This window comes from Procambarus clarkii, chromosome 18 (assembly GCF_040958095.1).
Source record: "Procambarus clarkii isolate CNS0578487 chromosome 18, FALCON_Pclarkii_2.0, whole genome shotgun sequence".
NCBI lineage: Eukaryota > Metazoa > Arthropoda > Malacostraca > Decapoda > Cambaridae > Procambarus > Procambarus clarkii.
The window spans coordinates 30,247,483-30,253,566 of record NC_091167.1 but is presented as its reverse complement, the minus strand read 5'-3'; positions in this window follow the sequence as shown (position 1 = coordinate 30,253,566).

The window sequence follows — 6,084 nt, the reverse complement described above, 5'->3', positions numbered from 1 at the left end:
TTATCGATGTTATCTCTATCGGGATAGTGTAACTTGTTTTCTTATATATATGAATTCCATTTGTTAATGCTATACAAATACGCATGATCCTGTTGCTGTTTAAATATAGTGATGATATCTTTTCCAGCTGTTACTATTGTTAAATCTGTTACTTCCACCTGTTATTTCAATTATTTTTGTCATCTCCATCTGTTAATTTTTCACTTCCAAGTCTTACTTTCAAATGTCAGTAATGCTACTTCTAAGCATTACAGTTACTTTCGTATGGTACTATTGTCACTTTCGTATGGTACTATTGTCACTTTCGTATGGTACTTCTGTCACTTTCGTATGGTACTTCTGTCACTTTCGTATGGTACTACTGTCACTTTCGTATGGTACTACTGTCACTTTCGTATAGTACTACTGTCACTTTCGTATGGTACTTCTGTCACTTTCGTATGGTACTACTGTCACTTTCGTATGGTACTATTGTCACTTTCGTATGGTACTATTGTCACTTTCGTATGGTACTATTGTCACTTTCGTATGGTACTTCTGTCACTTTCGTATGGTACTTCTGTCACTTTCGTATGGTACTTCTGTCACTTTCGTATGGTACTACTGTCACTTTCGTATGGTACTTCTGTCACTTTCGTATGGTACTTCTGTCACTTTCGTATGGTACTACTGTCACTTTCGTATGGTACTTCTGTCACTTTCGTATGGTACTTCTGTCACTTTCGTATGGTACTACTGTCACTTTCGTATGGTACTACTGTCACTTTCGTATGGTACTTCTGTCACTTTCGTATGGTACTACTGTCACTTTCGTATGGTACTATTGTCACTTTCGTATGGTACTACTGTCACTTTCGTATGGTACTTCTGTCACTTTCGTATGGTACTACTGTCACTTTCGTATGGTACTTCTGTCACTTTCGTATGGTACTACTGTCACTTTCGTATGGTACTTCTGTCACTTTCGTATGGTACTTCTGTCACTTTCGTATGGTACTACTGTCACTTTCGTATGGTACTTCTGTCACTTTCGTATGGTACTACTGTCACTTTCGTATGATACTACTATCACTTTCGTATGATACTTCTGTCACTTTCGTATGGTACTTCTGTCACTTTCGTATGGTACTACTGTCACTTTCGTATGGTACTTCTGTCACTTTCGTATGGTACTACTGTCACTTTCGTATGACACTACTATCACTTTCGTATGGTACTTCTGTCACTTTCGTATGGTACTACTGTCACTTTCGTATGGTACTTCTGTCACTTTCGTATGGTACTACTGTCACTTTCGTATGGTACTACTGTCACTTTCGTATGATACTACTATCACTTTCGTATGGTACTACTGTCACTTTCGTGTGTTACTTAATGTCACTTTAACTCTTTATAATTGTTGTTACCATTGGTGGTTTCATTCATGTGTCCCATTGTCTCAGAGCTCCAGGTTCAGATATAAAATGCAGGTTCACCCTCACCTTGCCTGCCGTCATGCTGTCTTTTTGCCTAGGATAGTCAGCGATGATGACGTTTTGCTATTAACGTATACAGAGACCTGTTAGAGAGTGGTGAATTAAAAATGGAAATAGTTCGATGCTATCACCATTGATATGCGCGCCCACGCTTCAGTGGGGGGGGGGGGGGGTTCAGTATGTGTATATATATATATATACACATATATATATATATATATATAATATATATATATATATATAATATATATATATATATATATATATACATATATATATATATATATATATATATATATATATATATATATATATATATATATATATATATATATATATATATAATGAGTTAGAGAGAGAGAGTATATTTGATATAAACTTGATTGGCCCAAAAGCTGTAAATCATCATAAACTATGTTCCTTACTGGATTCGAACCTCGGAGGTCAGGGATCACATCACTGCAGGTGTACACAACACTAATACAACTCCACCATCGATTGCCTATAAATGTTAGTTGGTCCTGGGTATATATATTGCCACACGAGCTCCATAATCCACTAACATTCCATAACATGTACACACTTTTTGTTTATAAGGAACTGGTTATAGTGGGACAGTGGTGTTGGGACCACTTCATCATGCCTCGCTTCACTCTCCTTGTATTCCTTCTCCCCCCCCCCTCTTTCCTTCCCTAATTTATCCACTTCCTCTGCAGTCTTTTACTCCCCCATCTTCCTGTGCTTTCTCCACTTCCCTCCATTCCATACTATTCTACCCTCTTCGCTTCTCTTCTTCCTCAGCTTACCTCCTCTCCATTCGTATTTTGCCCCTAAGCTTGGTTAATCTATATGATTCAAAGTTCAAAAGGTTCCCTTTCGTGTACTTATTTCGCGTGTAAGACTAAATATTTGTTTAAACCCCATATGATATGAGCCATTTAAATTTTACATTATATTAAACATTCAAGAGGCGAGTGTTAAGTAAATAAATATTTTTGAATAATGCAACCTAAGTTGGAGAGAGGCAAGACAATTTCACGGACCTGGCGAAGTAATAAGGAACGACTGTAAATGCTCCAGTTCAGAGAGTTTTTCGTATATGAAGCAATAACTCTGAAATATTTCAGCGCATTCGTTCAGTTAGGTCGAACACCAGTGAAAATGTTTGAAATAAAGTGCATTAAATAAATATTGCTCAGAATTTCAGTAGAAAATCTTATAGAAAATTAATATTGTTTACAATTTCCTGTGAATAATCAGACTCTAATAGGGCGTGAACAAAACGCCACCGTATACATAAAATCAGTTAAGGAAAGAATAACCTTGAACGGATGCCAAGATGTTGGTAGTTAGGGAAGAGTCGGTATGTTTCGGTCAGGAGGATGTTCCAAAGAGGCTCCACCTGACAGAAGCATCCATCCTATTACCAATACTTGGCAGCACACAATGTGCGTTGTTTATTGTGAAGATTTCTCACTACACCGTTTGCTTTGGACTTTTTTACATTTTACTACTTATATATATATATATATATATATATATATATATATATATATATATATATATATATATATATATATATATATATATATATAATCATATTTTTCTAGACTTAGAATATCATTTCAAATATATCTCTTATTGTATTAGACATTTGTATAAGTTTCTTTTGATTTTTTAACTTGGATATAAAATAAATTTTTTGATACACTAAAAATGTTTTTTATATATAAAATAATTTATTATGGGACATGGCCCCCAAACGTTAGGAACAACCCGTAAAATTAGATATTATTCATAATGTATAATTCTGGCATTTATATTACAATATTTCCTAGTCTTAATAACATCATGATTTAGGACTCCTCCCACCCCCTGCTAATCTTTGCCAAAATGTTAGCTTTACAATAGTACAATTTAAACAAATCTGCCTTCAACACCCGATTTTACACAAATACTTTATCGAAAAATGTCTGAAACCTTCTGTTCTTCCAATCATAAGGGAATGGAAGAACATGTTAGCATGAACATTCCTTTGTTCTTCGTAACTCACGAACGATAAAGCTCTTATATTCATACATAAACACAGAAAAACACACACTCACACTCAAAATAAACTAAAAAATGGAAAGTCCAAGAAAGCTTAGACGGAGGAATTTGCATATAACACAGCAGTAATAGAAGCCAGCGTCTCTGGCAGACTTTGGTTCATGGGGATGCTTTCATCTCCCGTCCAACAACCTCCCAGTATAAAGTGTCAACTGTTCTGAAGTTGCTTGCTTGTCACGAGAGGCTTATGGCTCCATTTCAAAGGGAGCGAGGGAGGGGACTTTTTCTTTTCATATGGATATATATTGTGTTGACATGACCTGATTTTTAGAGGCCTTTGCACTATTTCACTGTGAGATATTGCCAGAAGTTGTAAACAATACTTTTACGAATGATCCCCCCTCTGATATAAGCTAAAAATGTATCAGAGTATTTGCCTTTGAGTGAGAGAGATAAAGAGACAAAGAGGCAGATAGACAGTCAGACAGACAGATAGACAGGCACAGTCAGCTATATACCAACTCCCCTAAGCTTGGCAGTTTATAAATACTCTCAAATGTTTTCACACATTTATCTGTAAGTCTTACTGTTGAACTCTTTATTGTATTTACTTTCGTGATATATTTACTTCTGTTCAAGTCTTCTACAACGTCAAATGAAAACTTTGTTCCATGGTAGTGATCACGGTGTTCGTATACAATGTCTAGAGTTTACTTCTAGCACATGAGGTGCTCATTGTGTTGTATACAATAGCTAGTGTTTTCCAAACATCTGAGGTGTTCACTGTTTTGTTATATAATGTCAAATGTTTGCCTCAATTCTCTTTCGTTCTATTGTCTTGAACAACACTATTATTACTTATTGTGTATGGAGAAGTGGCGAGCGAACAGCTGCTTAACAGCTGTACAATAGTAAACTAAGGCATTGCTTTATGGATATTATCACGTGCACGCTGCTGCTATATATATATATATATATATATATATATATATATATATAAGTGTCCTTGATATGTTATATTAAGAATGGATACCCCCCAACACTACTACCGTTATTGTGGTATAATTTAATAAGAAGCTTTTATATTTAATTCTGCTTGCTAGGTAAAGGTGTTGAAAATGAGTTCACATGTAATATGAATCATATGTATTGTGATATTTCCAGCATTGTGCACGCATGAATGAATAGGATTTAGCAAGGGTTTCCGAAATCTAGGTCTTGTGTGGATCAAAGAATATATCCTGGTGAGTTTCGGAAAACTCCTCTTCTTCTTCGATACGAATCGACTCTTATTGAATTCATTAAACATATAACGTCTCGGCCAGACACGCGATGTCTGGCCTAATTTAATGAAAACAATAATATATATTACATAGAACTTGATATATCTCATTGCCCTTACAGAGGTATGCAATAATCAGTATAAGATTCATAAATAATATAAAAGTATTAATTTGATACGCTGTTATCAATTAATGTTTCCTGGAGGAGCAGTAGTAATTTTAATTATATGCAAGAACTTCTGTTAGAAATAAAGATTGCATTTTTTCGATTTTATTAATAACAAACTTAGAAATTAGTTAAATTCACAGAGATTCAATTCTCTGTAAGTTCTATTGTTAATTTGTCCACTATGGAAACTTAGGAATACACAAACACACACACTTATAAATATAAACATATATATATATATATATATATATATATATATATATATATATATATATATACACACATACACACTACAAAAGATGATCGGTAGATATCTGTGGGTTAATCTACCTCTACTCCCAACCCCCACATTCCACACCTTCTTCAAAACTTTCTCCCCCAATTCCCCCCTATTACCCATCGTCTGTTCCCCTTTCCCTCTCTTTTCTCTCCCACTTCCTACCCTTCCCATCTTTTCTACTCTCCTCCAGCTCCCTTCCACATCCTCGTCTTCCCTCCATCCTCCAACAGACAAATATTTTTATTTAACTATAAATCGAAGAGATTCCCGGCATCAACCCCGATTTCTCCTCCCGTCTTTCCACCTTGTATATCTATTTATATCTGGATGGATGGATTTAAGGATAGATAGCTGAATGGATAGATGATGCACAGAGGAACGGAATGAAAGATAGATTGCTGGATAGCTGAATGCTCAGATGGATGGATATACAAATGCATGGCTGGACGAGAGGATGTATATATGGATAGATAGGTAAATCCATTGATTAATGGATAGGTGAATAGATGGATATATATATATATATATATATATATATATATATATATATATATATATATATATATATATATATATATATATATATACATCGACATTAGATGTGAATGGGTGAATCCATCTGAATCAACTTCACATTTTAGTTCTCATTATCAACAGTGGCTTTTTCTCCAACTAATTTCTTTTAGCTTCCATTACACTTGAATGTAATCTTTCGATTCGTGGAGAGTTGATGGTGTGGGACGGTGAAACGCCTTAATGATTTCCAATGTCCTGTTTTGTAAAGCAAGATTAAAAGGTATCTGAAAGGGATGCTTTGCTATTGGTAGT